This window comes from Eumetopias jubatus, unplaced genomic scaffold, assembly GCF_037043125.1.
Source record: "Eumetopias jubatus isolate StellerSeaLion01/CBP00866 unplaced genomic scaffold, mEumJub1_p1.0 scaffold_6, whole genome shotgun sequence".
NCBI classification, from domain to species: domain Eukaryota; kingdom Metazoa; phylum Chordata; class Mammalia; order Carnivora; family Otariidae; genus Eumetopias; species Eumetopias jubatus.
The window spans coordinates 86,579,793-86,592,612 of record NW_028274812.1 but is presented as its reverse complement, the minus strand read 5'-3'; the positions used below and the strand labels follow the sequence as shown (position 1 = coordinate 86,592,612).

At 37.9% G+C, this 12,820-nt stretch overlaps 1 non-coding gene across 1 annotated transcript; it reads left to right on the top strand.

Moving 5' to 3' along the window:
- The first annotated feature begins 10,844 nt into the window (after positions 1 to 10,844).
- On the top strand, positions 10,845 to 10,951 carry LOC114204691 (U6 spliceosomal RNA). Its single transcript, XR_003608219.1, has one exon. It is a non-coding gene; the product is annotated as a U6 spliceosomal RNA (small nuclear RNA).
- Positions 10,952 to 12,820: the final 1,869 nt, after the last annotated feature.

The following is a 12,820-nucleotide window of genomic DNA, read 5'->3' as shown; positions in this document are numbered from 1 at the left end:
GAAGCACTGCCTGGTTGAATCCTTTCCAAATCTGTGGCCTACAGAAACCATGAAAGATAATACAGCATTGTGATTTTAAACCACGAAATTTAGGAGAATTTTTAAAAGCAGCAATAGGTAACTATTGAACTATAGGTAACTAAACAATAGGTAACTAAAGAATTCTGCATACAGAATTCTTTTAGAAAACAAAGTTGTTCTGATACTTTGTCAAGAGCTGTATATTGTCAATTAAGCATTAATGTATGTGAAAACATTTTACTTGCCTTCCAAATTAGGTTATACTATTCTCTTCAGGAAGAAATCTCCAAGGATATCACCTGCTAATCTGCAGAAGGGGAGTAGGGGTGGAGAGAATTCAAGATTTCATAATATAGGGGCACCTGGGTGGCTCAGCTGGTTAAAGATCTGCCTTCGGCTCAGGTCATGATCCCAGAGTCCTGGGATCACCCAGGTGTCATAAGGCTCCCTGCTTAGCGGGGAGTCTGCTTCTCCCTCTCCCTCTGACCACTGCCCCTTTTATTTATTTAAATAAATAAAATCTTTAAAAAAAAAGATTTTGTGATATAACATCCCAGATGCTAATGTATAACCCCTCTTCTTTAGTAGAAGCAAATTGTCACAGAAGTAGGTCTTTAAAAGACTGTCAAATCTTGAATAGGATAAGCCTTCTCTGATGATGAATATGACATAAAGGCTTTGAAAACTGTGTTAGCCACTGCAAATGAAGTGAAATTTTTCACAAGGTGAACAGAATGAATCTCACACTTTGCAAGGTTTTTCCCTTAATAGCATCCACCCAACTCTTTCCATTCCTATTTCCTATATAGCCTACTCAATTAGGGATAATAGGGGCCTGAGAAAGAATATAATTCATTTCCACAATCCCAACTCTTCATTTTATCTCAACCTTGTTCCTCACTGCTTACCTTATGCTTCCAACAGAGAAAAACGGATCCTGGGTTGTTGTTTTTTTTTTTTCCCATCCTCTTTCTTCCCCACACTCCCAACCACTTGGGTAAGTCTTATTTGAGTAAGAGCATTGCTCCAAATCAGAAACACTTGGAGGAAAATGTGACAAGGCACAACTACAGACAATCTATAAGTAAAATGAACCTCTGCATAAGATTTGACTACTTTACTTTTCAGTATATTCACTTTTATTTATTTTAAAATTATCTTGACTAAGAAACTCTGTGAAAATTCTATATTCATTGAAATTGTTAAATACAAAGTCTGTTTTCATTTATAAAAAAGATATTCAACCTCCTGTTCCCATTTTGACATGTAAAAAGCTTGGAAGTAGTGACTCTGATTCTTACACTAAGAAAAAAGCTGAACAAACTGGAAATCAATGACTTTTCTTGGATCCATTAGAGAACTAAAGTCACAGGGCAAACGGCTACAAATCTGGAGCCATAAGGTGAATACAGAGAATCACATAAGAGATCTGTTGGAGGGGCGCCTGGGTGGCTCAGTTGGTTAAGCGAGTGCCTTCGGCTCAGGCCATGATCCTGGGGTCCCGGAATCGAGTCCCACATCGGGCTCCCTGCTCAGCAGGGAGTCTGCTTCTCCCTCTTCCCTCTCGTGCTCTCTATCTCTCATTCTTTCTCTCTCTCAAATAAATAAATAAATAAATAAATCTTAAAAAAAAAAGAGATCTATTGGAGTAGAAGCTGCTGGACCCATAAACTGGTAGAAACACTTAAATGGTAATTTTAGTGAATTGCTGGAGGCTGAGCCTGGACTAATTTGAGAGCGAGAACACTTGAGAGGGTGCGGGGTGGGGGTTGCACAGCTTTAAATGTTTTGCTCCCAGGAACTCTACCAGGTTCTCACAGTGAAGATCCAAGAAAAGCCCCCTCACAGTTCTAGCAGGGGGAGGAGAAAAGTAACCATTTTGAAATGTGTCCTGAGTTTTTCTCCATGACAAAGGGAAAAGGCTTTATAAAATCCTCATCTCCCTTGGGAAAAGTGTAATTATCCAACTCCACTCCCTTCTAGCCTTCCTGTCTCACCTAAGGGGAGGGGGAAAAAAGGGCAAAGAGATACTTGTGAAGGTCACAGTCCAGGGATACAGGTCTACTGAAAGACTTGAGTTTTAATTGCAACATTATGGAAACTTTCCCTTGCCCTACACCTTACCGCCACTGCAACAGAGCTCCAGGAATACCAGTGGAAGGAGCTAAAAAAAAAGCTCCTATTTAAGAGGAGTTATTGGGGAAATAAGAGACAAGCGGGCGGGGGAGGAGCAAAAACAATGATACTAGGGGAAGCTGAAGCTCTTGACCCCACAGCTACAGCAAACATTAAACAAAATCCAGCTCCTAACCACATTAGTGTAAAGCCTCATAGTTAAACCTTATATATCTCAGTTTCTATTACCTATACATCATACTTGACTTTAAATAAAAATTTACAATGCATGTTGGGGTGGCTGGGTGTCCCAGTTGGTTAAGCCTTCCACTCTTATATTCGGCTCAGGTCCTGGTCTCCTGCAAAGTGAGATCAGCCCGCCCCCACCCCCACCCCCCCACCCCCCGCCCCAGGCTCCGTGCTCAGCAGGGAGTTTATTTGAAGATTCTCTCCCTCTGACCCTCCACCCATTTGCACTGCATGTGCCCCTGCTCTGTCCCTCAAATAAATAAATAAATAAATCTTTTTTAAAAAACAGTTACAATGCATGCTAAAAGGCAAGGAAAAACTATTTGAAGAGACAAAGCATCAGAACCAGACTCAGGACACAGATTTTGGAATTATCAGATAAGGAATTTAAAATCATGATGATTAATATGTTCAGGACTCTACTAAAAAAAGTAGACAACAGGCAAGAACAGATAGGTAATGTAAGTAGAGAGATGGAAACTCTAAGAAAGAATCAGAAGGAACCACTACAAATCAGAAATACAGTAACAGAAATGCAGAATGCTTTGCTAGGCTCATCAGTACATTGGACATGGAAAAGGAAAGAATCTGTGAGCTTGAAAATATGTCAATAGAAACTTCCAAAACTGGGCGCCTGGGTGGCTCAGGTGGTTAAGCCCCTGCCTTCAGCTCAGGTCAGGATCCCAGAGTCCTGGGATCGGGTCCCGCATCGTGCTCCCTGCTCCTTGGGAGCCTGCTTCTCCCTCTGCCCCTCTCTCTCTCTCTCTCTCTCTCTGTCATGAATAAATAAAAAAAAAAAAGAAACTTCCAAAACTGAAAAGCAAAGATAAAATAGAATCAAGAAAAAAAAAACCAGAATATCCAAGAACTGTGGAACAATTTCAAAGGTGTAAAATATACTTAGTTGAAATTTCAAAAGGAAAAGACAGTGGTGCCTGGGTGGCTCAGTGGGTAAGCACTTGCCTTGGACTCAGGTCATGATACAGGGGTCCTTGGATTGAGCCCGTGTCCAGCTCCCTGCTCAGCCAGAGCCTGCTTCTCCTTCTTCCCCTGCTTGTGCTCTCTCCCTCTCTCTCTCTGTCAAATAAATAAAATCTTAGGAAAAAATAAAAAGGACAGAGAGATGGAAAGAAAAAAAGAATATTTAAAGTATTAATAGCTAATAATTTTCCAAAATTAATGATAAATACCAAGCCACAGGTGCAAGAAGCTCCGATAAAGCAAACATAAAATAAGTAGTATAACAAAATAAAATAAACAAACCTAAGAATGTTATAGTCAAACTGTAGAAAACCAAAGACAAAAAGAAAATCTTGAAAGAAGTCAGTAGTGGTGGGAGCACATCTTACCTATAGAAAACAAGGATATGAGTTACATTGCACTTCTCACTTGAAAATATGCAAGCAAGAGGAGAGTAGAATAAAATATTACATTGTTGAAAGAAAAAAAGCCACTAACCTCAAATTCTATACTAGTGAATTTATCCTTCAAAAATGAAAGAGAAATAAAGCCTTTCTTAGACAAACAAAACTACCTACAAGAAATGTTAAAAGTTCTTCCTGGAGAAAAAAAATTATATATATATATATGTTAGAAACTTGGATCAATGTAAAAAAAAAGAGCATCAAAGAAGGTAAAAACAAAATCTAGATTTTTAATTTTTCTTATTAGTTGATCCAATAGATAACTGTTCAAAATAATACTATTGTGTGATAATAGCATATGGGTAAGTGAAATGAAGGACAGCATTGTTATGAGGAATGAGAGGGAGAAATTGAAAATGCTTTGCTATAAGGTATGCGTGCCAATTTGAAGTAATATATTTTTATTTGAAAGTTGACTGAACAGCACTTGGAAATCTATAGATCTAACTGACATTTATAGAATACTCCATCCAAGGGAACCCCTTCAGGTCCCCTCCCTCCTCAGGAACTTTGTACTATTACTTTGCTATCACTCAATAAACCTTGCTTTGCTGCCCACCACTCTGTCTGGTCTACCTCTTCATTCTTCGAAGCAACATGACCAAGAACAGTGGGCCCCGACAGAGAAATAAATCCTCCAAAATTTATGGGGGCTCACCCGGATATCCACCACCATTAAGGACAACTAACTGTGAGTAGTGGGTAGCAAGTCTCTCTCCTTCTCTCTCACCATTTTGTTTGTTGAAACAATGGGCACCCATCAGTCATGTAAGAGTGATTAGCATGGCTTGTAGATGGGTAATTCCCCGACCAAGACCCTTACTCCTTAAGAGTCCCTTCCTGGCACTATAGGCCACGAATTGTTTCAGGCCTGTAAATCACTCGATATCATTTACGGGCCTGATACTTCCTGATTTTAACTGGTGAAGGCAACTCATTTTTTTGTTCTGAGGTATGGCCACAATATCCATTAACTTCTAAGGGAGTCTTAAGGACTCCTTTAGGGCCCCTTCCTGGCATTAGAGGCTATAGGAAGAGTATCAGGCCCATAAATTGCTATATCTCTTACTTGGATGCCTTCCCGGTTTTAACTGGATGAAGGCAACTCATTTTCTTTTGTTCTGGGGTATGGCCACAATACAAGTTGGAGAATGAGACATGCCACCTGAGGGACTTTGCCTTCCTCGTTTTAACTGGGAAAAGGTGGCTCATTTTCTTTTGATTCTGATCTCAGCAATGTAGGATTGATCCAGCCTCCCGGTATCTCTTCTGGACCCCACCCTAGGGGGCAGGGGATTGGGAGGTGGTGGGGGAGGGCAGGAAACAAAGGAACATCACACCCACTTCAAAAGTAGATAGGCAAATGGAGTCCGCTGGGGAATCTCCACCCCTGGCTCCATCCTTCCTATGGTAAGATCAGATCCCCGTTTGGGTCCTACCCTATCTTGGAACCCCTGCTGGTGCTCGAGTGCTTCACCCTCTGCAAGAACAGGTAGTGCTCCAAGGGGGACCAAGGGGAGATGCCACCACAAGAGAAGACCTGAGATGAAGGGTCACCTCAAGTTTTTCCAAACTTGGATGTAATGCTTCTGTTAAATCAGACCCTCTCTGAAGCAGAAAAATATGGGGTTCTGGCCACTGCTGAAAGATATGGGGATCAAGGGATGGGTGAGCCCATGGGTGGCTTCAGTTTCCAACTGGAGCCCCAGCTGCACCTTCTCAAGACCCCAACTGGGGATCCTCTAAAGACCTCAGTTAGGATCCTAATGATCCCCTTGGAAATTGGTATCACTGTCACTTCCAAGTCCACATCATAGAGGGATTTAACAGTACATGGGGGTTTCTCCCTCATTCATTTCCCAGGTTAATGGCTATAATTGGTGCCAACTGTGGTTAGTCTACCTCAGGACTGAGACTTTAAGGAATATTCCCAAGCAGCTGCTGAAACTCCCTTTGTTTCAGGGAAATTCCCTGTCTTCTCCAGCCTGACATGGACTGCATATTTCCACTTTGGTGGAAAAAACATGGTGTCTGCTTGTCTGTCGACCTGATGAGGTTTAGAACCAGGAACGATTCTATCTGAAGGTCATTCTATCTATTTGCTGAAGGTCAAATAAGCTCGAGTTAAAATGGTGGTTAATCTTGTCTCTCTCAAAGTTTTCAGGGGGTAATTGTTAAGAAAGTTTTGCTTGGATGACAAATGGGATTACATCTAGGTCTTTTCCAAATAGGATAAAGTGCTAAAGCATTGATTACCAGACAGATTTGTGCTTTTAAAGGATATTTGGGTCTGTTGGTAAAAAAAATGGTGGTTAATCTTATCTCTCTTAAAGTTTTCATGGGTAATTGTTAAGATAATTTCCAAAGTTTCTGGTAAATGATATTTGGGTCTCTTGGTAAACATGATGCTGTCAACCCAAACTCAGGAAGAAAACACCAACAGTTTTCTTAGAAAAATTGAGAGAGGTCTCATTATCTCCCCAGTTCTCCCGAGGTGGAGATCATTCTTAAAGCCCAGATATTCGGGAAAAAACTGCAAAAGTTGGCTGTTGGCCCCAAAGGGACGCTGGAAGAGCTCTAATGAGTTGTCAACAGGTCTTTTACAGTCGGGACCAAGAGGAGAGTGAGGAACAGAAGCCAAAGAGAAGTCTGAGGCTTTGGTTGTGGCCTTGCATGCTGTTGCCAGCTTGGCCTCCCAAGGCTCTGGTACTAAATGCCATATCTGTGGCCACCCGGGACATTGGAAGTGAGAATGCCCCCAATGGCAAACCCAAGGCCATGTAACCCTTGTCCCACTTGTGGAGGTGGACACTGGAAATCTGAATGCCCTCAGGGACCTCAATCTGTGAGGGCTCAAGGGGTCAGCACCCCTGACTGGGATTGATGGGGCCCAGGGCTCTACATGGTGGCTCCTCTGAAACAGCTCACCATAGGGAACCCAGAGTCTCAGGTAATTTTGGAAATAGAAGGAAAACCAGTCAATTTCCCTCTTGATACTGGAGCCACTTTTCTGTTCTACTCTCTGCCCTGAGGCCAACTGTTCAATCAGTGTTGTTGTTAAGGGTGTCACGGGGTGACCCATAAGCCAAATTTTTGTCTTGCCTTCTGGGATGCACCTGGGGAGATTCAATTTTCTCTCACTCTTTCTTAATGCCTAAGAGCCCTACACCTTTCTTAGGTAGAAGTATTAACTCTCATATTGATAGCCCCTGGGCAGACTAGCAGTTGCCTCCCCTTAATAAAGGCTGATATTAATCCCCAGGTCTGCACAACTCAGGCTGAAATGCTTTGGGCCTCAACAGCAGTGCCCATTCTCATACACCTTAAGGACCCCACAACTTTCCCTTGCTGGAAAGGTTTTTTGGGCATAACAGGACACTGGATGACAGGTGCAGGGAGGGTTAATCAGATTGAAACAGCCCACTAACAAGCCCATAAAAAACCCTAGACTTAGAAACTCTGGTGGCAACCCCTTTGGGTCCCCTCCCTCCTCAGGAGAATTGTACTATCACTTTGCTATCACTCAATAAACCTTGTTTTGCTGTCCAAAAAAAAAAAAAAGAACACTCCTTCCAACAACAGAAAAATATACATATTCTTCTCAGGTTGGCATGGAGTATGGCCCAAGATAGACGACATTCTGGGCTATAAACATACCCATTAGAATTTAAAAAAAAAAATAGAAATCATACAAAGTATGTCCTTTGATATCAATGGAATTAAACTGGAAATCAAAAATAGCAAGATGGTTTGAAATCTAAAAATATTTAGAGACTAAATAGCATATAAATAACACATAGACCAAAGAAAAAGTTTTAAGAGAAATTTTTAAATAGTTGAACTTAAACGACAATGAAAATAAAACATTAAAATTTGTGAAATGCAGCAAAAGCAGTGCTTAAAGGGAAATTTATAGCATTAAATTGCCTAAATTAGAAAATTAGAAAGACCTGAAAACTGATAATCTAAGTTTCCTCCTTAAGAAACTTAGGTGATTGAGTGAGAGAGAGAATATGTGTGTGTGGGGGGGGAGGAATATAAGCCAAAAACAGGCAGAAGAAAAGAATAATTAAATGAGAGCAGAAATTAGTAAAATAAAAATCAGGAAATCAATATAAAAAAACCAACAAAATTAAAACTGATTCTTTGAAAAGCTCAATAAAATTTATAAACCTATCAGCTAACCAAGAAAAAAAGAGAAGACATAACTTACTAATATAAATAAAAGAAGGCTAATCACTACTGATCCTATGAATATTAAAAGGATAATAAAAAAAAATTTTTAAACAACTCTATGACCCCAAATTTGATAACTTAGATGAAATGGACTGATTCCTTGAAAGATACAAACTACCAAACATGATACAAAAAGAAAGAGATAACTTCTATATCTGTTAAAAAAATCAAGTCAAAATACCAGGCCCATATGGTTTTACTGATGTATTTTACCAAACATTTAAGGAAGAAATGATACTGGTCCACCATAGTCTCTCCCAGAAAGCAGAAGCAGAGGGAACACTTTCTAACTCATTTCAAAAGGCCATTCTACTACCAAAACCAAATAAAGTCATTGAAAGAAAGGAAAACTGAAAACCAATATCTTGCATGAACATAGATGTAAAACTATTCAACAAAATATTAGCGAATCAAATTCAACAATATATAAAAATCATTATACAACATGGACCAAGTGATATTTATAGCAGGCAGGCATGACTGATTTAACATCTGAAAATCAATCAATGTAATCCACCACATCAACAGGCTAAAGAAGAAAAAGCATATGACATCATCAACTGATGCAAAAAATGCATTTGACAAAATCCAACATCCATTCACAATTAAAAAAAAAAAACCTCTCAACAAACTAAGAATAGAGGAAAACTTCTTCAACTTGAATAAGAACATCTACAAAAACCCTACAGGTAACATCATACTTATGCTACAAAACTGGATGCTGCCTCCTTAACGTTGGGGAGAAGGTAAGAATGTCCCTTCTCACCACGTCTATTCAATGTTGTACTGGAAGTCCTAGCAGGTACAATTAAGACATACATATATATCAAAAGAAGAATTAAAACAGCTCTTTTCTGCAAATAACTTAATTGTCTATATATAATATCCCAAAGAACTGACAACAAAACTCTTGAAACTAATAAGCAATTATAGTAAGGTTACAGGATATGAGGTTTATACATGAAAGTCAATTGCTTTCCTACATACCAGAAATGAACAATTGGAATTTGAAGTGAAAAATACAATACCATTTACAATAGCACCAAAAAAAATGAAGTACATAAGAATAAACCTAACAAAATATGCAGAGTTTGTATATTTGTGAAAAACTACAAAATTCTGATTAAAAAATTAAAAATATATCTAAATACATGTAAAGGTATTCCACAGCCATTGACTGGAAAACTCAATATTGTTAAGATTTCAATTGTTCCCAATTTGACCTATAGATTCAAAGCAAATCATTACCCAACTAGCTATTGTATGGATATAAGGAAACTGATTCTAAACTTTATATGGAAAGACAAAAGACCTGGAGTAGCCAACAAACCACTAAAAAAGAAGAATAAATTTTCAGGACTGACATTAACTTCAAAACTTACTAATCTACAGTAATCAGAACAGTGTGGTACTGCCAAAAGAATAAACATTTGGATCAATGGAAAAGAAAAGAGAGCCCAGAAACAGACCCACACAGATATAGTCAAACGATCTTTGACAGAAAAGTAAAGGCAATTCAATGGAGAAGGGAGAGTCTTTTTAACAAACAGTGCTGGAACTAGAAACCCACGTTGAAAAAAAGAAGAATCTAGACAGTCTTTATACCCTTCACAAAAATCAAATCATAAGGGATCATAGACCTAAATGTAAAGTGCAAAACCATAAGACATCTAGAAGAAAACATAGGAGAAATTTTAGGTGTTCTTGGGCCTGGCAAGGTATTTTTAGATGCAATACAAAAGCACATCCATGAAAGAAAAATGTTGGACTTTATTAAAATTAGAAACTTATGCTCTGTGAAAAATACTACAAAGTGAATGAAGACAGGCCCCAGACTGGGTGATAATATAAGCAAAACACATATGCGATAGAAGACTTGTATTAAAAATATACAAATAAATCAAAACTCAACCATAAGAATACAAGCAATGCAAGCAGAAAATGGGCAAAAGATCTGGAAACCTCGCTATAGGGAACATAAGGATGACAAATAAGCATATGAAAATATGCTTAACATCACTTGTTATTAGAGAATTGCAAATTAAAACAACAATATATCACTACATACTTATTAGAATGGCTAAAATCCAAAACCTGATAACACCAAATAACACAGTTACATATTTAGAATTAAGAACTATAGACAAATTTCTTACAATTGCTCTGTTCAAACAAGTGAACCATTAAGAAGGGGCTGAAGACTTGGTGAGGAAGTCCATTTTTCTCTGAAACCTAAAAAAAAAAAAAAATTCTTTGTATCTAGGGAATAAAAGCAGATATGGAATGTATTTGGTTATAGTACTGGGTAGAGTATACACACACACAATTTCTATTTTTCTGATATGGAAAGTAGGGATTAGGCAATATATTTGGAACCAAAAGTAGCAAATAGATACTGCTGAGCCACAAAAAGCCACAAGTTCTCAAATCTTTGATTACCAAAACTGTCGAAGGCAGCGAGACCAACCATTCAGAACATAAGATGTGACAATGTAAGTTATGTGGTTGTGTGAAATGACCAAAGTGGCATTAAATCATTTATGGTTCTCCTCTTCCTTCCCTTCTAAGGCATCATTTTCATTCAGGCTTCCTGGGGTCCTTCATTTCCCTAAGTAGGACTAATGGATGAAGAAATTTGGAAGGTCATTATTAATTAGCTTTAGATTTAAAAAGGCATGGAAAACTGGACAATAAAAGCAAGAACTTGTATTCATCAAAAAATTACTAATAAGAGTATAAAGCAGCACATGAAATGGGAAAATATATTAATAATAGTATATCTTTAAAAAATCTATTCTCATACTCATTTTGGCTGCACATACACTAAAATCAGAATGATACAGAGAAGACGGGCATGACTCCTGTGCAAGGATGACATACAGCTTCATAACACATTCCATAGTTTTGAAAGTTGCTAAGAGAGTAAATCTTAAAAGGTCTCATCACAAAAAAAAAAAAAAATTAATCCTGTAACTGTGTATGGTGATGAATGTTTTAAAAAAAACTACCTTGAATATATAAAGAGTTCCTATAGATCAACAGGAAAAGAGCACACAAATCCAGTACAAAATGGGCAAAAATTGCTGAACACTTTACAAAAGAAGATATCCAAAAAGCCAATGAAGATAAGAAAAGTTCAACTTCACCACTCATCACAGAAATGCAAGTGAAAACCACAAACAAGTTTCACTACCGTAATCATGAAAAGGAAAACAAACCAACAACAATGGAAAATAAATGTTCGTGAGAATGTAGAACAATCAGAATGCTCATATACTACTTTACAAGATTAATTAGTACAACTAATTTGTTAAACTGGCAGTATCTGTTAAGGCCCAAGTTGAGAAGAAGGAGTTAAAACAACTGGGTTTTGATCCAATCACTACACTAAGGAAAAGTCCTTGAGAGAAAGGCTCTTGGGGTCATCCAATCTAATCTTCTTCATAAATGGACTTGTGGATAAATAGACTAATGATATTTGCTAGGAAGAAGTGACCTTATCTCTGAAATGCCCTTGTCAGGATGTCTTAGTTAAGGATTATCTATAGCAAAAGAACCCAGGGTATATGAGAAATGGCCCTCTGGAGGGTTTTACCTAAGCTACACAGCTCTCTGGCTTCATAATTTAAATGCTCCTGCTGTGTGAAGTGACTTTGCAGATGTAGCATAGAGATTTTATCTATTATTCTGAGCCACATGTTGGACAGAAAAAGACAGGTCCTAGGAAACTTTGATGCCTCTCTCTGCTCTTCCTGAAATTGTCTATTGCCTTCAAATTGAAATTATTTAATAAAGTTTGCTAAAGGATAAGATCTCTGTGACTTATGCGGGTCTGATTTGATAATTCCATCCTGTTTGTTAGCTTATACAATTAGACCCAATAATCCCACTTATGGGTAAATGCCAAGCAGTAATCATTCACATGTTCAGCTAAGACCCAGAACTGTTATATTCATTCTTAATGGCCACAAACTGGAAAATATCTAAATGCCTATAAAGAAAAATGGACAAATAGTGGAATGGTCACACAATGGAATGCTATTCAGCAACTAATAACTTCAACTACATGAATTAGTATGGATGCAACTCAGAAACATAATGTTGATTGAATTAAGCCAGACTCAAAGGTATGGTGTGTTTCTAAAAGCATAAAAACAGGCAAAACTAATCTAAGCTGTTAAATCAGGCAATATTACTCTTGTTGGGGGCTAGTCTCTCAAGATTAGGTTTGTATAACTTTCAGTGGTTTTTAAAACCACATTATTTATCTATTCAGTGTGACAAAATGTGGAGATTACTGATGAGATGGGAACAAGAACATATTAGGATTATCACTGAAAAAAAAAAACTGAAGAACAGATATAAGTGAAAAACACTTTAGATATAGCAGGTCATCTAATTGTTGATATTTGTTAACTTTGGTATTTTGGTTTTAAGAAAATATTCTTGTGTAGAGTTTCTAATAAAAAAAGATAAAAACAGAGAGGGAGGCAAACCATAAGAGACTCTACAGGTAAGAGAACAAACTGAGGGTTGCTGGAGGGGAAGTGGGTGGAGGAGACAGGCTAAATGAGTGATTGGTATTAAGGAGGGCACTTGTTGGGATGAGCACTGGGTGTTATATTAAGGGATGAATCACTGAATTATAGTCCTGAAACCAATACCTCATACTATATGTTAACTAACTTGAATTTAAAGATTTAAAAAAGTTGATACTGTCATGTTTTATCCCATATTGTTAGCAAATATTCAACTTTATTTTTTAGTATCTCCTA